General features: G+C 40.4%; 1 protein-coding gene across 6 annotated transcripts in view; it reads right to left on the bottom strand.

The window, feature by feature from the left end:
* LOC126371942 (calcitonin gene-related peptide type 1 receptor) overlaps nucleotides 1–25,752 on the bottom strand; it is a 123,851-nt gene that overhangs the window by 2,432 nt on the left and 95,667 nt on the right. For 5 of the 6 annotated variants that reach the window (XM_050017399.1, XM_050017403.1, XM_050017401.1 and 2 more), the window contains 2 exons: nucleotides 22,016–22,057; nucleotides 959–1,010 (listed from right to left, as the gene is read on the bottom strand). The gene's annotated coding sequence lies outside the window, so the exon portion shown is untranslated. Of the gene's footprint in view, nucleotides 1–958; nucleotides 1,011–10,340; nucleotides 10,504–22,015; nucleotides 22,058–25,752 lie in introns of those variants that run through there. The other variant, XM_050017404.1, reaches the window with a different exon arrangement.

The following is a 25,752-nucleotide window of genomic DNA, read 5'->3' as shown; positions in this document are numbered from 1 at the left end:
ACTTATTTATTTCAAAATATCAACGACATCGGTAACTGAACAACATATTTCTCTCTAGTTCCATGATGGACCTAATGATAACGGTTAAAAGTTAGGTACACGAAATCATATTCCCAAAGCGAAAGTGAGTTATAATGCGAAAGTAAGTTTGTTTGTTCAGGTGTTCTCCTCGACCAATCATCATGGAATGCATACTTATACGTGGTTAGGGGTGCGGGGGCTACATCGTCAGGGCACTTAGCGGAGGCAGAGCCAGTGTACTTGTAGAGACAACTGAAGTCCATGCAAGGGGACGTAGTCACAGCTACGTTGTGGCATATTGTTAGAAAGTTACGGTTCTCATAGATTAAAGCGAGGAATTTTACAAGCAATCTATATTTGACATCAAAATATAATCTTGGATAACACACTTAACAATACACAGTGAGTGGAGCGGTAATCGCGCAACATACATCGCGGGGATCATAATATTAACATACATCCTTTGGGAAATCAGCCGCGTCCGCCGCACACGCGCGGTATAGCTGCCACGCCGGCGGGGACACGTGTGTCGTACAGTCACGCACGACTCGCGCTAGCGTGACTTAACATACACATGGGTTTACAGTAGTGACATCCTTTTCAGTAGACGCCTCGTTGGTACGCAACCCCCTGACATGAGATGACTATAGATTACACACGGGTTGTTTTACAGCGACTCTAGGGAACTAAATTGTTTACGCATTCGGCCAGATTCTCGTTAAGTATTCTCCGCACATTACACATTCGCAGTGTTCGGTCATACGCTACATTACATACTGTAAATATACTAAATAGAGTACGCTTCATTTTATTTCAAATTCCTTTCGTATAATGTAAGTATAATGTAGTTTGTAGACAGATAGATAAAAGCTAAAACATAAAAGGATATTTTAATAAGAAGTATAATTTTATTATTATCAAGTATATATACACTCACTTTTAAAATTTAGCTATTATTCCTCCGCTGACGTGGCTCCAAACTTGAAAACCTGAAACAAGAAGAATATTTATTTATTTATTTATTTATTTATTACATATTCACACACATTATCATAACAGGCCAGGCCCAATTCGATAATGCTTAATACAATACAATCCAATTACAACTAAACATAAATCAATAGATAACAAAAATAATAATCAAATACATCATTAATAATTCCCATACATAAAAACAAAAAATTAGAACATTATTAAATTATTATTTCAAAAATTAACAATTAGTCAAATTTACAATCAATTGATATTTTAAATTAGTCAATGAATTCCTAGTTCCTAGATCTTAAATTCCATTTACCTACTTAAGTACTCTAAAGTGACAACCGTAAATCTCGACAGAGTACAAACAAATACATCCAATTCCATGGACACTGCGTTAATTATATGGAGGGCAGTGGTGAGATATAATATTAAATGCATAGAATACGTTATAAATGAAGTGGTTGCCATTTATGGCGGTCATCATCACAGCAATTATAATGCATTTAACACTGGCATTTAATATCTTGTTATGTCGCGCGTCGTTAGATATAATATGTAAGTAGTTGTATACATAGACAGCAGTGAGGCGGCCGTGTCGCCGGCGGTGTCAGCCGGAGGTGGCGGCGGCGTGTTTTACGACAATATTATGGCGCCGGTTATGGACACGCTCTCCCTATTTGTCCACCAACAATGGTACACATAAAACGACGCCAATAAAACTACGACTGTTCGGTGCGAACCATTTCGCCATTAATAGATTAAACAGGTCATCTTGTACAATTGTCAGTTTGCTTGAAGGGTATGTGCTACATTCCCGACACTCAATTACACTTAGTTCATATTCAGTCCACACTTCCAGCACACCACGCTTCCGCAGCGGCAACTAGCGGAAAGTGTGCACAAGGTGGTGAGCAGAGCGAGGCGAGTACACCGAGGAGTGCACAAGTGCCGACATTCATGTCTGTCACCGCAATCACCACTGCCGCCGGCGCCGGAGTCGAAAAGAGTTGCACGAGAGTGCTTTGTGTAGTAAGTACCTACCTTCGTCGTTATGTTTGTTTCAGAACTGACTTGTTCCTCCTTTACTAGTTAAGTATATGTGGTAATGTCAGTTTCGCAGATACGTCGTTTAGTAAGATGAGCGATGACTTATGACAAAATTGGACATCCGCATTGCCACCGTAGTGAAGTGAGTAAGGAGGTGAGCAGCGGCAGCGGCTGAATGTGAACGTGGAGTTAGACTTGTCGGCGCCAGCGGCTCCACTCACTTCGCACGGCGACGACTACAAAGTGACAGCTTAATACTCCACTATGTGACGCCCGTCACCCACACGTGAGCACTCACTGCTGGGCTAGTAACATTAATGACCGCATTATTTATCTAATCCAGCGTGATCGAATGTTTATGTCAGAGTAACAACACGGCAGTATCGTGTCATTTAATATAATATTTTAGGCCGGTCTAGTGCATTATATCTGTTACACGAACATTAGCTACGACCGGAAATTCCCGACTTTGTTTGATCAGTTAATGGACACCTATGAACAAATATAAACAATTGGTGATCACGATAAAATGTGACTCAACTTCTTAAAAAATAGACAATGTCGATGCATGTAATCGTATTAATGAACCAATTATTATTGTTGGTTTCAGTGTAGTGATTCGATTCGTTTAAAGTTGTAAAACTGCAATACATGTAGATGAAGCTAATAAAAACTTCGTAAAATCGTGTGTTGTTTTATAAATTGGTGTAAGTACCCTGAGTAGTAAAGGTATGGAGAATAACGAATGCACATTACACGCGGTGATGGCCGCGCTTGATACGTGACGGCTGATGACGTCATGACCATGATACTTTACCCTCGCTCATATGATACATTTCGACTATACTGTTAACTACTAAAAGCATTAAAAACTGTATCGGATTATAACCAAGTGGTTTTAAATATAAAATTATGTAATGAAGATTTAAATCTCGTTTTCTCGTGAGCAAAACAGCCTCATTAAAATTGAACGAGCAGCAGCGAGGCAGTTACAGCCGGACCTTTGTATTTTCTCATTACCAATTAGTTGTAGTGCTGCTAAATAGCTATGACAGTTTGGCAGGGAGATGTATTTCAGCTAACCACACATGTAATGCTTCCGCCTTTTTACATGCCCTCCGAAGCACGGGGGAGAGACCACACAATGACTGAGTGCTTCCGTCACCGCTTAACTTAGTTATAGTTATATCAATCAACACGTAAGTTACCGCCCAGTGTTGGTAGAACCTACATCTGAGCTGTTTGTTTTTCAAACGGACTTGTAGAATATTGGTAGTATTCTTTTCCAGTGAAAACTCTTTAAAGTTAGATACGGCGAGAATCGGCGTGATGTGTGTTATTCCTTATTCTATGGTGATTATATTTTTTAATTGTTCGTTTTCGATTTTCGTCGCGAAGTATACTATATTCCCATTTAACGTAGCAAATCATTTCGCACGTGAGTTGGGGATGAACGTTTCAAAAATAGGGCTCCACGCGTGCGCCACACTTGTTGACAGCTGATACTACAGTGGGTGCTGCGGCTGCGGGTCACTGACCCCACTGACAGTCGTCAGCCGACTGACCGGTGAACCATATTCACTGAGCGACTCAGCTGGATCTCATAAATCTACTGTTAACAATTATGTGATGTTCGGAAGCTATGATCACATTTCTGCGAATCTCGTACTATTTCTATTCGGTTAAAAAAGCAGTCGTAAATCTCCCCGTGACCTCTGCTCGGCGCGTTGATGATCACATCAGGGACGTGGTCAAGTATTAAAGATAGTCATCGTGCTTGTTATTGAGCCGCCAGCGGCCCCTGACAAGGCTCACTGAAAAAACAACTGACCTATTAATTATTCTCTGTAAAATTTACAAGATGACTGCAGGAAAATATTCCGTGTTTTGATTATACAATTATTTTCCTTGTTTTTTAATTTAAAGAAACTGTCTTCGTTACGTATTCGATAGTGCTGTAGATGATTTTAATGTAACTGATTAGCTGATTCCTGGACACACCATCTAACTAATTTTATTTTAAGTTATTCCTGTCATTTTCTTATCCGCTGAAAAAGAAAGAGACGGAACACACTTCAATTTCAGAAATTTATAAAGCCCTGCCAAAATTTTATATTGGCCAATAACCCGACAGTATTACATAACAGCACACCTCAAATGGGGACACCCATTGGTGTCAAATATGAGCGAGATGCCTATTTTATTAGCGCGGGTCCTTTTCCTTTTCGGCGGATAAGAAAATGAGGTGTCAGTCAGCAAGAATCGGGGCCATTATTTTTTTATTTAAAAGTAATAAACCCTTCTTATAAGGCGCGCCGGCGATTAACAGACTAAAGACTGAAGACCACCACACAATAACCATCCTTAATACAATAGCATTTTGCTGAATAAATAACATTATAAGGAAAGTGATTCTGATCCTTCCCCTGAGGCGGGAGTGATGAGGGAACAACCGAGTACGACGTAACAACTTCCGTATTATATTACAATATTGATGATATTTTTGTTATTGTACTCACTATGTATCAGTCACCAAGCAGTACGCCCTTCTATTTTAGGCTTGAATATAATTGTGAACCTACATTTAAAAAGCTTGGCATCCTTACATGCCTGTGGCAAGGCTATCCCCGCTCTCAGGAGGCTCGACTCGAGGATGTAAATGTGGCACACGCAGGGTGCAGGTGCGGGGCGAGGCGGGGGGCGGGGTTGTCTGTCCCTACACTTGTTGCGCGTCAGCTGTTGTTTACATTACCTGCTAGGGATGTCGCCCTCTCTTAATGTAATCCAATATAACTATGCGAGTGTGTAGTCCCTCCTGTGGACACTGTGTCTTGGCGAACCGTCTATATTATTTACATAATACATATTCCACAAATAGATACTTAAAGGAAAACAAACGACGGCTTCCTGTCAGAAAAAATCATAATAACTATTTGTTCGATAACTGTTTGATCTCACTTCCGGTCGTTAGCGGATATTTTTGCACAGATGATGTCATGGAAGAAAGCTCAGTTACATCGCACGATGTACTAGTGTGTACACGTGTATGACCTGGTACGACGGACGGGCCGCGGGCGGCTGCGGGCGATGTTCAGAGTCTGCACTTCAAACAAGCAACAACACACTGATGTTACTGATCAAAGTCGAACATCACCTTACTTACGGAATCATAAAACAGATACAATTATAACTGGATTAGATCATAACAAAATCGTATTGAGTTCACACCTACAGAGCTCGCGGCATAAGACCCACATCTAGCGCGACGCGACATATTCATATAGCGGGCTTTGACCCATAAAAGTACGGCGATAATTTGCATAGACAGCATTCGCTACTTACGTCTATCGTTCGAAATCGTGGCATGTTGCGCGATATCGTAAGTCATGTAGCGGCGGCCAAGGTACATTTTATTTTATGGTATTAAAGTCTGAAAACGATCACGGAAATTACTTTTCTATGATAAAATCGATATGATTGTTTTTGGTATGCTAAAATCACCATTAAGGTGAGAAGAATAACACTTATTACAATCTTTCACTTATCTATTCATTGCGGATATAACATCAATTGGCTATCGAGACAGGGAACAAATACAGCAAGAGCGCTGCTCAACACAACACCAACTTTTATGAAATAAGTTTTACTTTCAACGAGTTTACTTTGTATCAGTGCAGCGGCTGCTGCTGCCGCCCGTGGTGTTGGAGTGAAGCGACATTATGCTACTCATTTGTTTTTCGTTTTTGTCTTTTGCCTACTAACTAAAGTTGGCCCCGTTACTACTTACTGATGTAAGTAAGTAGTCGTTACATGAGCCATGTCAGGAGTCTTTGGCGGTTCCATAATGATCCTGCCACCAGGGTTGATGAAATTGGTAAACTACCTCACAACCTATACGATAGAAGAAGAGAACTAAAGTTACTCGTTTTGCATATTTTTAAAAGCTTTCTTGGAAAGAGAATGAAACTATAAAGATGACAGACACTACATCAGATAGTACTGGCTCTTACAAGATGTGACAAGAATTTCAAATGCTCGTGATGTATTAACTGTACAAATCGTAGGTGAAGGCGAGGGCGCCTCCGTCGCGTCGTGTTATTAAGTTATAAACTATCCGGCAGCGAGCGGCCCCGAGGCGCGCCGCCCCTCGCGAGCGACCTTTTACCAACTCTTATCATTCACGCAAATTGGAACACTGTCCCTTTCAAACTGTTCATAAGTACGTTTTATAAATAGATACACAAACAAACTCACGCAAGTGATTTACAATGCGGAGAGCAAAGCCAAAAGTTATCATAAGAGTTTATTTACGAATTTTTAAAACCAAAGGTCGCAAAGGGATCAGTATCTAACATTTTTTTGACGTGACTATTGTGTATATTTTCCGCAGATGGCATTAACCATTTACTATTCGGAAGTAGGATAATACGATGGGCTATATATTGTAAGGTCAGTGCCCCCGGGAATGTCGCGCCGGTGTCGCGGTGTCGCCGCCGTGTTGTCACACTGACAATATTTGTCCGGCAGCGAGCCTCCCTACTGCTACCTGCTGCTGTCATCACGTTGACCTAAAATAGAATGAACTTTCCTGACGAAAAATATATGGACACTAAGTGTGTCCCAGTTGTTTGCTCGCTCGTGATTGTACCTTTCATCACAAAGTTTGGACGCAGCTGAGAAGTTGTACGAAGTCGGGCGAATCGCATTACGCACCATCGTACCATTTGCTAGGTGGATATTAGAACGACCGGTAAAGATAGGGTTTTGCGCTTAGCTCTAAGATTATTTTTGCGAGTAAATGTATACTGAAATTAATAATTATAAAACAGCGCTATCGTTCGCTTTAACGACCTGTCTATGGGTAAGACATAAACTTATTTCTTCTCTAATCGTGCTGACAATCAGCGTTTTGTTCGTGAGAGCAAAAACTTGCGCTGTGCTATGACCGTCTGGCGCTGCTGCAGCACACATGCATAAATGGCGTGTTGAATACACAGCTCCGTCTTTTTTGATTAGCAGTCTGTATCGAATTTCCTACTTATTGCGTGCATATGTGTATATAGACCAAATAAATGTTTTTATCTATCTATCTATTTATATTTATGTGAAATTCTCTATTAGACTACAAAGCAGCTACTAGTAACAACCTCTCTATAATAAGTGTGGTACTTATTTACAATAATTACGGCAACTAGGATCGCTGACCAGCAACAACATAACAAACCCAAACAACTGTTTGAATAAACATTGCACATTGTATGGCTGAAATTAAGCCGTGTATTGTGTTATTATCCGTACATAGAGTAACTGCATTTATTATGGCTTTATACGTTGCATGACCAATAACTGAGAATGATTCGTTCTACAAAAGCGACAGTAGGGATTTTTGTGAAAATAGGAAAGGCCAATATTCAAGATTATCGTCCATTGACGATATTACGATCAATGTCGATAAGACCATGCAATCTGTCGTCGAGCCAATAAAATCAACAATTTGTTATTCCGTCCTCAGCTTGCGGCTACAACTGGTCGCTGACAGACAACAAACCTTGTATCCATCGTCTAATAAAATTTTATGTTCATTTTTTTCGGAGAATTTCAGTGTAAATATTTTGTTAACTTGGATTACGGTAAAAAATCAGCTTTGTGCTGTACCTGGACAAGAATAGACGCAGCAGGTGTAAACAACGTCGGCGGGGGGGCGGGGTGTGCCGGAGGGGCTGGGAGTTCATTATACCCGGAGTTTGTTGCAATAGTTCTCCTGTTGTATCCGACCGGAACATCACCGTCGCAAGAAACAGCCTCCATCACAGTACTACGTGCTCTCGTCCCGAAACTTTTAGGTACATTTGTAATTTACTTTGCTGGGGCAGGAGACAACGAAGATGACCCCTTACTAAGACGGCGGCAGGAAACATTGTGACTGAAAATTTACACCTTGTATAGGGACAAGATCTATATACTAAAGTACATAACATTCATAACTCTCATCATCACTAATTTAAGAGCCACGCGCTTGTCGGCGGAGTGGAGTCGCGCCATGCTACTTTTTAGCGAAAAATAGGGCAGTGGTTTCCCTCTTGCCTTCCGCCCTAATTTATAACTCTATTGTACGCAAAATCGATTGCAATAATGAGTAATATTTATGAGTTCGGTAACGAACGCTCCCTTCATTAATATAATCGTCTCCCGAGCGTTACCCCGTGGTCACAGGGTCCGCTTGCCTAAGCTGAAGATTTGAAAGGTCTGGTTTTGTACAAAATCAACACAATTTCCTGTCTGACCTTCCAAACGTATTTTTCGGGATTGTGGGTTTCCTCACAATGTTTTTTTCACAAATTCTAAAATCATTGGTTTAGGCCCGTTGGAACCTGCAACCTTACTATGAGAGTCAAGTGTTCTTCCAACTGGGCTTGGTAGCGTCGTGTGGGTTGTGTGATTGTTGGTCAACCTCAGCCACCGTGGGTTCAGGATTCATACCCTTATTATTAGGGGACCCTAATTATTAATCTAATGTATAAGTTATCCACATCTTATATTTCATTGGTATTGACGGTTGGCCATGTTTCACAGGCCAGTACTTTACCACTAGATACATCAGGTCTGCTCTACAGCTCTAAAATATACCGGAACGTGTACCCCAACGTGGCCCATTTAGAGGTATAAGTATGGTGTAGACGTAGTAACAGACAGTTCCATTCTCGCAACTGTCGGTCCAACAGATATTAGTGTAGTATGCCTGTGTACCCTCTACCTCAGCCTCCCTCATTCAGCGCTTATCGCTATCGACCCACTAGGGTCGATTAATTCTTTCAAATATGTTTCCTCTCAGACGACGCCCTGAGCCGAGGTTCGCGCCCAACTGGGCACCCTCAGGCCTGTTGTCTTAAACGTTGTACCGGGTGAGAGCCTTCAGCGCTCCCCATTTGTCCGGCCAAGTAGTTAATGCCATCTGCGGCAAATCTACAATAAGTCACGTCAAAAAAAAAAAAAAAAAATCTACCTCAGCCGCGCGCTCTACGCAGGTTTATGGAAATGTACCTAACCATTACATACATACATAAATAGCATATACACGTCTTCTCCTCAATCAACCGGAGGGCGTATGGAGCATACTCCACCACGCTGCTCCACTGCGGGTAATCATTAACTAAACGTATAAGTTTATAGCACTCTAGTACTCTACTTGTACCTCCCTTGACTTAACTATTAATTGTTTTATTTTGAGGACATTATCACTTTGTTGGTTGAGACTCGTGCAGTTTGTGCGCGTTGTCTGAAAGAAGATTGTGTCTGATAGAAACGGCCCGGAGTGGGCCAATAGCGATAAGCGGTGGAGGACGGAATGAAAACCGGTCAAGTGCTAGTCGAACTCTTCTTTACTCAGTTCTTTTTTTATTAACTAGGCCGGTTATAATTCCGGCTAAATTATCGTTAGCGTGCTGTTAGTATAAAAATCGAGGCCGAATCCTACTCCAAGCGAGAATAAATTTTACGATAACAAGAAATCAGTTTCAAACGCTACTATTACTGGCATGACCTCGAAAAATGTATACCAGTATGGTGGTCAGATTGAAATATGGAACAACCGGCAAGTGCGAGCCGGACTCGCGCACCAGCGAGGGTTCCGTGCCCAGGAAAATGAGCTTAACTGTGTGGTGCGCCCAATCAAAGCAACCTGGTGAGTAGCTAAAGGAATTTTTAATTTTAAAACCCAAAGAGTTGTCAACGGGGAAGTTTATTTATTATTTAAAAGGTAATTTGACATCGCGATAAAAGGTAATTGAACCTAAATAATTTTGAATAATTTCATAATTACAGTGGTGGTTACAGATACCCGTTTATTACTTATAATTACGAACTATTTTCTGACCACTTATGCCCATCCCTTTTGTAATTAATAGCGTGACGTTATGTAGTAGGTATTATGTAGCAATATTATGCCAGTTAAAACAATTTTTGTTTTAACTTCTCTTTGACTGTAAGTAGAAATCGTTTATTTTTTACCAAAAAAAATAAGTTTATATCCTGATATAAACGACTATGAATAGATCTGCTTACCCCAGTGGGGAATCGGTATGACTTTTTCAATTCAATGCAATTCAAAATACTTTATTACACATAGATAAACGACAAATACAAAATGACACCAGAAATACAATCGGCGACCTTACTGCTAAGCAGCAATTTCTTCCAGGCAGCCTTATGAATTGACATTCACTGAAAACGCTAAGTTAAACGTTAAGACTTTTTGTATGTAAGTATGCAGAAATATAAATACTATTACGTACGTATGCGCAGCATGTGACATAAATGTGACACGGAGACAGTGCAAGCACAACACAACACAGTCGCGGGACGGTTGCGGCCGCGGCAGGACGCAGGACGCGGCGGGCGCTGCAGGACGCGTTCACAGGCCGCCACTCGCCGGCAAACTGCCGCCGCCGCCGCCACGCCGCGCGGGCCGGCTGATGCCACCTAATGGACAACACCGCTCACCATCTCAACCAGCCTTCAGATCAGACACACGCCTCTGATTGCTTTGTTTATGCATTCAAGATTTATATCATAAACCTACGGATATTTCTTATCGAGTGCCTCAATTGAAATGGCTAAAAATATATCCCGCAATGAGTAGTAAGCGTCATAAGTAACAATTGTTGTTTTCCCTCACTTATCCAGCACGTTTTCAATAGTATTTATGCGGTATTCATGGTGAAATAAATATGATAATGCTGTAACAACAGCAAATCAATTAGGATATTTAGCATATCGCAAAATCGCAGGAAAATTCCTGACGCAGTATAACTAAGTACATCTAGTTACGTATTATGTAGTTTGTTTGTTCAACAAATTGAGGGGAATTTCAGTACACACAGTCAGATAAAATTCAAGCCCGTACTTCCTATCAGGGTGGACAAAACTTTAAGTTAAACATAATTTGTTGAAGTTCTAAAATGAGTACGATAGACCTCACTTCAGTCCCGCACGTGTGTATGTATGGTCCCCATCATTACAGTCCTCCTTAATTAATACTAATTTTCGAGTATTCATCGCAGGATAAGTTATTTTAATTGTTCATTTACTTACCAATTGAAACTTGTGATGAATTAATTTTTTAGGGTAAATTAAGTACTGAAATTATAAGAAAATAGGTAACAAAGCATTTTAGTAGAACAATGAAAAAGCGTTTAGTATAATGTTGCCGATGACGGGGCACAATCTCTCAACATCATCCAGGCTCCCACAGTCCTTTACTATCTATTCTTACCTGTTTTAAAATGTAAATTACCTGCAACTAAACTAGACATACAAAACACAAGTATTTTCTGCAGTAAAGTAAGATTATAATTATCTACTTACGTGTGAACGCGTTACATAAGTTTATTGTAACTACTGGCATTAGCTACTTGGCCGGACAAATGGGGAGCGCTGAGGGCTCTCATCCGGTACAAAATTTAAGACAACAGGCCTGAGGGTGCCCAGTTGGGCGCGAACCTCGACTCAGGGCGTCGTCTGGAAGGGTTATCTATATTTGTAAGAATTAATCTATCCTAGTGTGTCGATAGCGATAAGCGTTGAATGAAGGAAATCGTAGACCACGCCGGCGAGGTCGGTATCGGCAGCCTGAAGTGTTTGTAGTCGCGAGCTGATGATCTTAGGAGGAGTTTATCAAATACGTAGGTATAATACTTTGATCAGAAAGAATATAAAATTGTGGTAAATAAGATGACTAATGAATGAACCTGTTCCATAGTTGTGTCACATGTGAATGTGACAACTATGGAAAGAACGTGACGTCACATCTGTGAGTAGGTATACGTAATGATGTCACACAGATGTGGAACTCCTAAGACGAGTTTGATGAACAGCGTGGCGACAGAAGGTCAACCACTAATGATCAACAACAAAGAGACTAGAATAAATAAGAAGGAATAAGATACCATTCCTTTCGTATGCGTGTGGTGCGTTGTCAAAACTCTTTACGATATTCTTGTTTGCTCCCAGATCTACATAATACCAGCCACCAGCACAGTCCCGTCAGGTTGCGTCATTTGGATGGAATGCTATACATTACATAATTACATTTCCTGTTAGATATAAAATATCTCAAGATTAATATTGAAAAAAAATATATATAAGATGATTCATATGAATTTCAATTGTTTTGTTTTGATTTGCTCGGCACATTGAAAACTCGCGTGTACCTTCTAAGAAAGAAAGCAAACTGCTTGAGTTTAGATTAATGTACGTACGTACTATCTAACATTAGAACTCATCAATTTAGAGTTTTAATTTCTCAGAACAATTTGACTTAACCGTTTCAATACAACATTATTTCATGTAATCATGTGATCTGCGCTTGAGTTTCTCTCTGTTCTTCTTTTTATTGTTCTTGTGCCACTAGAAGTACTTAGTAATGAATCTATTCCTGAAAATTATACGGAATTACTCTTAGAAGTTTTATGTTTCTGTGAATCTCACAGTCATAAATCTATTTCTGCGTTTCAAGTTAAAATTAGAGTAATTAGGGGTACCAGATAATGCTGACGTCAATGAGGACACGGTCTAGATGAATCAGGAATATATTTTTAAAATACATTGACATACTTACATATTTTTTTATTAAGCTAATAAAAAATCTTAAAACTGATTCAAACTCATCTATTTAACTTTAGATACGCGACATCATCATAAAGTTTATTAAATGTTTGAAGTTGTCTAGCGACTCCGGGCCGCCGCCGCTACGCGTGCCTGCGGCGCTACGACAGCAGCGGGGTGAAACAACCGGCGTGCGTCGCGTGCTACGTGCTGCTCCTGCTACGACGGGAGACTTCGTTACGAATTTATTTATTTACATATCTTTACATTTCACGAATGACCAATAAACAGTTTCCTGCTTTCCCACTGCTGGGAACAGGCCCCCTAGTCGACAGGAGGATACTGTATACTATACTGCCTAATACGCCAACGTAAATTTTATTCAGAAAAATCAGTTTCCTTATTTGACCCAGATCTCCGGTTACTCAAGTTTTTAACATATGCTACGAATGAGTAATAAAAATAAACGTGATAATGGACGAGGCGAATGGAATAAAAAAAAAACTACTACTTAGAGTGTAGAGTTAGTAGCGGCAAGAGTCGGCCTCCCCCAGAGACTCGCACACTTTATCTACGGGCCGCCTGTTCATGTAGTCGGTTAAAAATACATTAGAGTCTCTTACCGCTGATGTAATATTTAGCAACTACTTACCTCAGAGAAGTAGAAACTGTTGTAGTACTGAGCAGCTATAAATAAGTAATAAGGTACGGTGTGACACCTTCATTTTATTTAAAAATCGCGCACTGCGAGCTGCACCGACCTGCAGCATATGCCAAATAATAAATGAACTGGAGGCGGCTCCAGGTCAGCTTCATCGATACTGCACGCCCTGCTCCCGGCGAGGCGTTAGACGCTCTTATATTGTCGACGTGTAGAGATTGTGGAAAGTCGATGGTGTAGTTGTCGTTAAATACGAATGAAGTGCAGAGGAGGGACCGTGCAGCACTTTACATTATCTCTAGGGTAGGGGGGGGGGGGGGATGTGGTATTATTGTCACAACCGGCGCCGGAGCGACGGATTGATAAATAAAAGCATCGGTGTATATTTTATGGATAGGGAGAGACAGCGGAGAAATAATACTTTTGAGCTGATAGAAGTGTGATGTGAGCACTGTGCCTTGTTGTTTGACAAATGGATGCGTTGTAAGATATCCAATAATAATAAAACGATAGTCGCAACCAGTGTTCATTGGAATTTAGCAGTTGTGCAGTTTCAAAACGAATTAATGAATTGTAATTATGCGTTACTGATGAAAGTCACTTCGCAATGGAAATATTTTTAAACGAATCGGTCACATAACATGACACAGCATCACGTCTATGCCCCCGAAGGGGTAGGTAGAGCACATACACATACACTCACTTCCCTTGCCTTTAACCGGACATAAAACCTGGAAATTACGTGATATCAATTATGTATATGATTCAAACAAGAATTTCAACTCGAAGTTGAATTCAGTGGTATACAGTCGAGCCGGGATTTGATCCCGTAACGCTACGATGTAAGCCACGCGTTCTCCAAACAGTGCCATCGCGCATTCCGGATACGAGTCAGTCCCAATAGTAATTAATGTTGTCCCCAGACCGCCGGTTGCTCTCTGTCGGGACTTACATACATTACTTAACGAAGAATCGATTGTTTCACAATATATTGCGGTAATCTGGCGAGGGGAAATTGTCAACGCAAATAAAATAAATTCACATCACCCGTAAGTAGGTTGTGTCAACATACATATTGGAGCGTGTTTTAATATGAACTGCGCATACAAAGTTTGCCGTACGTGCAAAGTAAAGTACTAGATACTTTAATCTGAACTTGACTTCCACTCAACCACTTGACAGCAAACTCAGACGCACGTATATGCTCTCACACTACTACTCCCGCTAAATATAATTATTATAATGTTATACTTAGTGTCTTTTTTCTGTCTTGTATTTGTATAAACTCTGCTATGAAGGAGCGGAGTCTCCTGGCACAGGCATTGTATGCTTAAAAGGAAACTCCAGCTACTAGTTCCAAATGTATACTCAAATGTATACTCTTGTTAACGCAAATATTTTTGTATATTTTTTTCCACTGTTTTTATTCATTTCATAATAGGTCAGTTAGAACAAATTGGTTTTAAATATTTTCAAAGAGTTATTGAGGTTCTAACTTTATGTGTATGTTTTATCATTTAGTCGTATACAGTAAATAACTTCTAAAAGTTCCAACTTTAATAGTTGGAGTTAGTGCGGTATAGTAGGTGAGTACTGTGATCATGTAACCTCTTCTAGGCACATCATCCTGGCTCGCACCCTGGTCTTTAGGCAAGGAGGTGACTAAGGCGCTGTCCGCGTAGCACCATATGGGTTGTTTAAGTAAAGCGAATATTAAACAATTTTGCTCCATTTACATGAGTAATTACTATTTCAAAACAAAAGATCCTTGAGAAATGTTTCGGGCGCCGCGTAATATATTTTAACTGAATACCGTTTGGGGCAAATCGGTAATGAAACACTTAAAATAACTCGATTAAATAACTACTGATGGCGGAAATAGCACACATGTAAGACGTTCCTTCAGCACTCAGTGGCGGTGGCGGGGCGGAGGGGGGCGGCGGGCACTAAACGATGGTATTTATAAATACGTGCGAGTTACACTGCGTGCAGCAGACGGGTTTATTAAGACGAATGGACCGGCTAACAAGTGAATATTACAACCGCGAGGTATGCTAAACATTCTCATTTCGCTGCCGTCACTAACATGTGCTGTACTCTCACAAGCAAACTCAAACTAACATCATTTTTCTTCCTCCAAAAATATGTTCAGAAAAGTTGTTCTTTATTTAACTTTCTTCTGAATAATCTCATTATGACAATTCACGACGATGAATAATGGATTTATTTCAATTATGTCGTCGGAACTGAGAAGGAGAAAACAAATAACGTTGTTGAAACAAGAGGCGCAGTTGATCTCGTGAGTGTTCGCGATACTGTCAAGGAGGCTTTGTGCACGCTGACATTATAATTGATATGACGATAGATCCATCCACCTAACATTAATATTATTTGAGTCATTGATTTGAATAATAAACATGCATAAATCTGTTCATCGATACTTCGAATAGATTCCAATAGAGTGACTGCGAGTATGCATAGCTTAGTCAAAAGTACTCCGCTGAAGCTCTTAAAGTATAATTGCTCACTTTGTAGTCGTTTAGTGAGAGTAAGGCCTCAAACTGGATGACACCGGCAGCGGCACGGCGGCGGCGGCGGTGCGGGGAGCGGCGCGTTCAAATGCTAAGATTTATATTGAAGTGTTCTCGATGGCAGCGACGCGATGAGCGGGGTACGAGCGGTGCGCTCTAGTCGAGCGGTGTCTGCGTTTGAAACTCGCCTTTTTGTTTCCTTTGTTCATTATAGGGATTCAGATCTTCTTTTGCCCATAATAAACAAAATAACTATAATCGAAAATGCGTTGTCGCCGTTTCGACATCGCGTTCATTTAAGACACAACTCTATACCGCCGCAACACCGCGCGAATTGGCCGCTGGCATCGAAAACGGGACAGCGGCCGCCGCGCCGCGCCCCGCGCCGCTATCGCCGCCGCGCCGCTGCCGCTGTCATCCAGTTTGAGCCCTAAGAGAGATGCCTTTTAAGCCGCAACCTCGCTATTATTGCGGCTGGATATTACCTCACTGCTGTAATATGTAGGTGCATATATACATATTTGCAAACCTCTAAATACTGAGCCCGGGAGTCCCCTTATCAACTAGAGCTTACTCTACTGATCGAGTCGGTAGAGAATTGCTTTTTAGTTTCAAAATCGATTGTGTAGTGTTGATTGGAGGTGGCCTTAGACTCTGAACCGGCGTGCGTGTATGAAGCGATTGATGAATGTGGAGGAAGCAAGAGAAGTGTATCAGGTTCGAAGCAAATGGAATTCCATAGCTGCTTACTCTGGTGGGATATAGGCGTGAGATTATAGTATGTATGTATGCTCTAAACTATGCAAGTATTGTAGTTGTTGGCTCGCCAGAGTCAATTTGACGACAACTTCACCAAGTTGATAAGCCGAGGACACTTTGGGAAGTTCATCGATTCTAGAAACTTGCCCGTAATTGAACACTGCAGGAGGATGCAGCACGCGGCCAGCTTGAAGTTATAGGTCATTGTTGGTGGACGTGTGAGGGGGTGGCGGCCGTAACTGTTCATATAACACAACTAGCTTTTGCCCGCGACTTCGTCCGTGTGGCGTGTTATAAAAGAGAGATCGTTGTCTGTGTGGGAGTGTCTGTGTGTGTCTGTGTGTAACTTATGCAGTTTAGATTTTGTCATACAACATTTTGTTCCCGCTAACTCCCATTTTTCAAAATACAGCCATAACTAAACTTTATATTTACTAAGGTATGCATGCATGCTAGATTGAAAACATCTTCTCGTATCTTACGCGGTTTAAATTTTTTCATCCAAATGTTTTTTCCCGCTAACTCCCGTTCCCGTGGGAATTTTGCAATATCCTGTTGCAACTACGCTTTAAGTTTACTAAGATATCTGCATGCCAAATTTCAAGCGACTAACTTAAGTGGTTTAGATTTTTCATACAAAAGGATTTTCTCGCTAATTCCCGTTCCCGTGGGAATCTCTACGGTACCTAAGCTACGTCCCTTCTAAATTTCAAGTGCCTACGTTTAGCCGCTTAGGCTATGCGTTGATATGTCAGTCAGTGTGTCAGTCAGTTTCTCCTTTTATATATTTAGAAGATATGAAACACATAAACTGTGCGCATAAAACCTGAAATAATCGGCACAAGACGACACGTGTGGTGTCGTTTAGTATTCTATGACGATATAATGTTTATGTTTCAATACTGTGATTACACGACACGTGTGTCGTAATGACGTCACACAATAATCAGATATATATTAGCTTTGTGATGAAACTGATTAGAAAGCTCTGCAATATACCCACATTTAGGTACCTATTAATTATTCTGAATATAATATATTATTAAACAAGCTTGAAGACTAGTGATGCGCTTGCTCACGTCACCGCTCATTACGTCGCCGTCCGTATTCCTGCACACCGCGCTGCGCATACGTCATATCACATCGATGTCAGTGCCGACCTCGATGTTCTAAAGTGCCTGGCATTAATTAAGTCATTTTATTACCTCTTATTTTTTTAAGCCACATTTACAAAACTACAGTTATTTTTTTTTACTAAAAGCCATTGCAAAACTATTTTTCCTTAGTCATAATGATGAATCTCTTGACCTGACTATGAGAAACGAATGAAAACCTCAGTAAGTCACCTGTCGCTGAAACAAAATAAAATAAAATAAAGTAGGACCCTCACGGCGGCGTAGCACACAGGTGGCGCGTCTAAGACGTCCACCTCACGTGTTGCTGCACCGCTGCGACGTCGCAGCTCCGTCATGTTACATACAGTATGTCACAAGTACATGCATTGTGGGACATGCATAGTTGCATATATTATATACAATGGCATTGCTTCAATATCACAACGGAGCCACGACGTAGCGTTGCTCTACGATGCTCTGCTACGCACTGCTACGCACACCCGGAAGTAATTCAAACTACGGGCCACATTAACATAATATAATATCTGGAATTTAATATTTGTGTGTGTGTTTGGTTAGAAATGTTTTGGTTAATTTCGGCTTTGAGCACTGCTTAGTTTCATTTGCTAACAAATATTAGGCTTTGGTAGGTTCATAATTATGTTATAATAATAATAATAATAATCATTTATTTTCAGATTACTCAGATCCATAATGTGTTATAATGTGTTATTAGTAGGTAGAAACTCAATCAAGTCTCCATTTATTAAAAGTATAAACAACTGGAAATGTAATCTAATCAACTTAGAACCACCATCAAAACCTGCTGCCGTGAAATGTACATCATGGACAGGGAAAAATATATATTATCGTTTTATCCTTGTTTGAACTCAGATTTTGAACGTCTTGTTTCAAATTTAAACGAATATCATAACGTAATATTTTCAAACCCCTCCCCCCATCTATTCAGTATAGTCAGTCACCCCATATAAACAAAGATCTTCTTCATTTGAAATTATAACTGTCCTTTTATTAACCGGTGAAAAGGACAGCACCATCATTCCTTTTAGGTTGGGTTAGGTAAGATCTCCCGAGGGTTGCTAAGGAAAGAGACAGATATTAATTTTAAAACGTAAACACGTAACCCCGTAAGAGTCAACTGGGCGCCTCGGTATGCATGTCGCATGACGTGGGTTGTCAACTTGACACGTTCGGTTATACGCGAACGTTACGAAAATATGTTAATAAAGTAGAATAATAATTCATTCGTACATAGGTACATTGTACAGTATTCCCGTTCACAATCTAAAGTTACTTTTGAGAAAGCGAATAAGATTGTGTATAATAAACTGTAGTTCACTACATAAACAGAACACTGTATAGTCATCCTGCGCGCGCGAGGATGCTGTAAATGGTTTAAACTAAAAACAAGCAGTAAAACTTTATAGTTTTCTGCATTGTGTCTCGGAGAGTACCACAGAAGCTGCGCTAAGTCGTTTATAGGTACTTAGACAGACAAATATAACCACAGATCATAGAAGCAAGGAGATATGCCCTCGGCACTAAATTTCAGGAGTCCACATGTAGCCTGTCAACTCACGTCGGCGTGCGAGGCGGCCGCACCAACACATTTCTGGCTGGGCCGCTACATCGATTTGCTCGCCGTTCTTTACGTATAAACACAAGCGCTAGTTGTGGTTGTGCGTTGTCAAAGAAGCAATGAATGTCGGCGAAAGTTTTTTAATGTCGGTTGTTGCCTTAAATAAATAATATGCTATATTTCGGTCCCATCGGCTATGCTCCCGCGACAACTCTCTTTAACAAGAACTCTGTGAATATAATCCACGGTCGTGGCCTGTGTAGATAGACGGAGGTCACGGATACACACGGCTTGAAACTACAATTATTTCCGCCCGCCCAACATCGCCCACCATCACCGCGGACAAGACATAATATTTTTTCTAAATCGGTGTTTACGACATGCCCGGGAGAGTAACTGGACGCCCTCTACGTTTTTATCCTTCCAACGCGATAGGTAAAGCTTACATGTATGACATTTGGAACTTATATTATACAACATTATAACATAACGATAAATAATCGCTGAACTTACATGGAGGTGTTTTTGGTAGCCAATATAGAATCTTCTGAGTCACCCTGTATATATAGCTGTTCACGTCGCGCGGTGATAAGATCTGAGTGTTATCGTAACTTATTTCCCGTAATGGCGGCATTATTCCGGACACGGGCTTGTATCGAATACATTCCCGGTAATTAACGTTGATATTATTTATGATGTGCGACGTGAGAGTATCAGGATAGTCCCGCGCGTGTGCGCACAGAACAACGTTTATCCATGAAGCCCGTCGATATATGAAGCTGGTTCATTAGTCTCACGAACAGAAACTTGGAGGAGTCATTTATTTGATGTAACAAAGATATATCAAAGATGAACTAACTTGCTATAAGTAAATGCTTTTTAATTTACGATTCGTGCGATACGTACATACTTCTTTTCAAAAGAAATGGTTCAAAGTCATATATAATATATGTTTGTCAAAACAAAGGTTTTTCCTTTTAGTTTCACTTGCACTTGACTGTCGAGCTAATGCACAGAAGTGATTACTGTCAGTCAACACGCGTACCGCAGGATAGTGGCTTTAAACCGGGTCACAACCTGGGCTGATACTCCGGTGCGTCATAATGAGTGAGGTGTGTTCACAGTAGCGTGTGTGTCGCATGTGAGGTGTCTCATCGACGTGATGGCTTGATGGACCTGCAGTGGACTGTGGTTGCGGATAGCGCGGTGCGAGTGTACTTGCATTTCACTTAACGAGTTTATGTTATCGTGGTGCTACAGTCTGTTTATTAACACAAAGTTACACACAACATTAACATTTTTAAAAAACAACTACGAGTAACTAACTATATATGCGTAAGGGTGTGTGTGTTTTGTACGCTGGATGGTCAGCCGAAAATGCTGCACTTTGCACGATCTAGGCAGGTCTGTTTATTTGTACAATAAAGCACGTACGAAAAAGTGATACAAAGAACAGTATTTAAAATTCTAGGTGGTCCCGACCACAAGTACCTATGTAGGCTAAGTAATAGTCTAGGCTAGCAGCTCGATGATAACTCTGGACACCGCACAAACGAAACTTTTTAAAATGTGAATTTATTTATTTTGGTTTCTTTTAGCAGAGTAAAATTAAAACAGTTTTCAAATGATTGAATGGACCATAAAAAGCTCTTAGAAACTTTACCAATTGGAAAAGGATTTCCTTCCGTTAAAACTTGTGGCATGGTAGTGAGTTTGTAATGGAGCGGAGGGAGAAAAAGTGATAAGTTTATCGACAGGAGGGCACCGCCTGGCTCGTGCCATGGTGTGGACGAGCGGGGACGGGACCTTTTATTCATATTTTTGTGCAAATCTATTTATTCATTAGATATTTGTAACATTTTCTTCCCGTTTGCGTCAATTTTACACTTCCATGGAATTCAACTTCCATTCTCTTCTTCTCATTTCTCTGCGACACGCGAACAGTGTCAATTTGGCTGGAATACCTACACAATTACACAAGCAGTATGCAATACCGGACCAATTACCCTAACATAACCTTAGCCTCTCTATTAATATAATTCCTTCTATGACTGAAGATAATATTTTTTAAGGTTTACTTAACATTGTGATAGATGACCAACATAAGAGTTTATTGTTGTCGCAAGTGTACAGGCGAGACATTATTGTCGGTGCAATAAGCTGGTGGACAATATCCTGTGCATCCCCCACCCCTCCACCCCCCCCGTCTCATCCCATCACCCTCCCCACCATCGCTTACAATCCACCACCACGACTCACCGCTGTCACTTCACTGATAGTCAATACAATATAGCCTCCTTCACTTCCACCACGTTGTGAAGTACACAGCAATTATTGTATTACTCATAGTTCACAGTAGATTATATTGTATGTGCATATTACATGAAGACGACAGGTCGAGTTGGAAAGAAGAAATGTCAAAATATTTTATTATAAATGTTAATTTGTATAAATATAGAAGCATAAACAAACGTCGAACTCCACATCGGGACCACGGTGGGGACATCATCTCACGGTAGCACTCACTAGAGTGCCCTCGGTCGTTGACCCGGAGGATAAACACACTTGAAGTAGCCGCTGTACGAGGTCTATATCTAATTCACTTCCGGTACACCGAAGTCGGCGGAGGGGCTTGCTCGAAAAAGAATTCCTTGAAAAACATGTAGAATGTTTTAGTCTTGTTGTTGTTAACACTTACTCGAGACGCTGAAGATGAACTCAGCTCGATAGTTTCACAGATCTGTAACAAGAAATAATAATTTTATGAGAATACAGAACGTTACCATAGAACGACATGAACCTCGCACGTTACAGACCACAGACGCCTGTGACGTCGTTATATAACACCGGAGAGATAAAGTTACTCAATCTAGGTACTTTTTTTAGGTACCTACACCGATTCAATATTTAACGACTATAGAACTATTTATGTAGCGTGGATATCAAAGCAGTCGTCTGAAGGTCATAGTGTGTTTAACGACATTATTCTTCTCGTTGCTAAGGTAACTATGACGTATAACGGAATGAACATAAAAATCAGTCATTAAAACTCGGGCTGTCTGGCGTGAAATGTTACTCAATTAATAGATTCAACAATTCGTAAGGAACTATCTCGGACAAGTACTCTCGGCTGAAACTGTCGAGCAACTCCACTTGTCCGGACGAGAGCAAGGGTTAGCGCTGATCAAGAGTAGCGGTGGAAATTCAACATTTTCTGAAACTGAAAATCTCATTAACATTGTATAATTTTGTCTGCAAACGATAAGAGAAAAGGCAGGTCGAGGTACTAAGTTAATATAATGACTTCGCTGTAAAAATGTTTAAAATCGTTACGTTACTTTTGGTTGATGAGGGTTGGTGCCTGAAGCAGGCGAGCGCCAGCAGCTGCAGAAACTCTGCCACTTTCAATTCTTTAGAGCATCGTTATTATTTATTCCATTTACTACCCATCATAATCGGACAAATATGTTATGATGACTAATATGTATATGATACATACTGTTATGAGTTAGTTCCTACAAAATCGGTAGCGTCATTCGATATTAACGTTATGTGAAACGATGAGTATGACAAAATCAGTTAGGTATGCATATTTAGATTGTGACTTAAAATGTGTGCGACCCAATGTAGACCCGAACCAGCGGCGCGCGCGCGGCTGTGGGAACATTTACATAATCCAGCGTCCACCCCTCTAAGCCCAAATCCCTCTCCACTGAAATAACTGCAAAGTGAGTAAATTACGCATCAGCGAGCTGCAACCGAGACTCGGGACATTTTTAGGTTGACTGTATGACGTTAAAGTTTCAATATGGCGCTCATTCGATGGATTTAGTATTCAAATCGGGGGTTGGACAATATTGAAGCTGAGTGGATAAACGCGGCGTGTTACTTATTACCATTCTGTTACTTTAATCTGACAACAAGAGAAAAACTAAAAGTGGACAAAGGCGACCTTATCGGTAAAAGCGATCTATTCAAAACAACCTTAACGTAACGATAAATATACACATAACTACTATATTATACACATAACTATTATATAATAATCACTCAAACGCAATTCTACTCGCATGAGTCATTAGAAATATTGCTACTTAGCCTACATGGAAACAAAAGTACTTACGAATATATCTTATAATTTTGTTAAAATTATTGTGACGGAGTTGGGAATGTGTTACGGTAAAATCCCGAAGTAAATCTCAGGATTTACCGTACTTCGAGTCTTTACGGTATCAGGATACACTTATAGTAATCGCTCCACCGGTACAACTGAGTATTTAATCCACTAAGTAAACGTGAACCTTGCCTGAACTGTATTCTATCTAAACTTACACACTTGTATTAGAAAAGCGGGTCATCGACCTCACAAATTCGCAACGACAGAACAACAAAAAGGTAATTCGGAGAACATAATTTCTATTTAATGTCGTCTACAGAAATAAATTGTAAGTCCGTGAGACGGGCCACCTGGAGCCAATGTTCCCGTCGGTCACACTTACCCATTGTACACCGCTTAAGTAAACGTAAAGCTCACTCTCAATGGAAGTAATCTGTCTGTACTGAGATGTTCTCTTAATAACTACAAAATAGTATAAGTCATGTTCGCATCATAAATAATTCATAATTTATACGTGGTTTTCAGGATTTGTGCCCGGTTATTGGCAATAGACTCGCTTCCTATTACATGGGACTTAAACAGCGGCGAGGAGTAACTGTATATACTTTACATCTTATGTCTACCCTTTCGGGGATACAGGTGTGGTGGTATGTTATGTGTAGTATAGAACAACTTGCTAACCATCACCTAATGTAATTGATACAATATAGGTAATTACAATTGTTCACTTTTCATTAATTGTAAGTGCGATGTGGTTAATCAGATGTATGGACCTCGCCTAATATTATAGAAGCTTAAGTAATTACTCAACATTAGCGGCCATGCGTCGCGGTCACATAGTCATTATTCTACCTAATTTAAGTGGATCTATCAATCACTCTGATTACGCATGGATTACACGCCGCCTGAGTGATCAAGTGAATTACATAAAACTGTGTATGCCTTTCCGGTCGCGGGTCTTTTATATTGTGTATTCATCCGTGTGGAGAACAATATCGATATAATAAATCCACTGACCTCTGATATAACTTAACGGAAAAATATGAAATATTGTTTGCGAATAATAAAGATCACCTCTATAATCCTGACCCGAACACAGTATGAAGCAGATTATATTACCGGAAGTGAGATTGAACTTTGGAACTATTGACACGATCTACTTTTAGTTCTGTAAAAGGTATTTTAGCGTGACTTATTGTAGGTTTGCCTCAGGTGGTATTACCGATTTGGTCTATGTGTCTATGAGGGCTCCCACCAAGTACCTACAACAACAGGCCTGAGGATGCTCGTAGTCTGAGAGGATTGAGATTGATTGGAGAGAATCGGCGCCTGGTGGGCCGGCGACTATAAGTGCTGACAGAAGAAAAACGTTAACCACGGCGGTGGGGTCGGTATCGGAGTCCTGAAGTTGTTTGTTGTCGCAAGGTGGTTGGCCCCGTCAGACAGTGCGAGGGAAACAACACATCTCACTCTCTGCTGCGACTAGCGAATAAAGCAATAGGTGCGATTGGTCAACCAACAAATCAGAAAGAGATCATTGTGTACGTCGTGCAAGTGGCGACGGCGACTCCTAAACCTACCCCGGGTTGTTGTGGTGGGCTCTGTTGTGGCTGGCGATACCGAGAAATACTGTTAACACGTCTCCCTACCAGGCACAGATCTTAGAACCCTACGTCAACTGCAAGTTGAGTTTTCACCGCAGTTCCCGATTTTATTTTCAATAAGTATCATTAATAATTATATTTTCCAAGTTTGTATTTTATTAACCAAGTTTTTAATCTGATACGTTGTCACTATTGATAGTTGTAGCACTTAAGTCTGAACCTAATTCCAAGTAGGCATATAAGTACCTAAACTTCAATGTTTATGTCGGCTAAACCCTGAACGGAGGGGGACTTGCCAAAAATGTAATTTAAAGTTGCGCGGGCGTCTTACGCCGCCGCCGCCGTGCCGCAACTATGTGGCAAGTTAATCCAAGTTGCGGTTGTGCGAACTGATTGGCGGTTATTGTTTACAATAGCAGACACTATTAATATAAATATTTTATTTTTTTCTTGTACTTATCTAAGTAAAGAGTATGGAAAATGTGTTTTATAGGTCATTTATATCCATATTCTTAAATAACTTAAGTTAACTTACATTCAAATTGAAATTCATTACAAAGACCAATAATTATTAAAATCTATTGAACTTGGAACTGCTTTGATTTCGACAATTTTGCTTTATCATGGCTGTAACATTTATGTTTTAACGGGAAACGTACTTTAAATTGCGTATCAGACAGCCTCATTTATATCACATTTAATATCATTAACATA

The sequence above is a fragment of the Pectinophora gossypiella genome, chromosome 13 (genome assembly GCF_024362695.1).
Source record: "Pectinophora gossypiella chromosome 13, ilPecGoss1.1, whole genome shotgun sequence".
Lineage (NCBI taxonomy): Eukaryota > Metazoa > Arthropoda > Insecta > Lepidoptera > Gelechiidae > Pectinophora > Pectinophora gossypiella.
The sequence above is the reverse complement of the archived record's forward strand: the minus strand, read 5'-3'. Positions and strand labels throughout refer to the sequence as shown.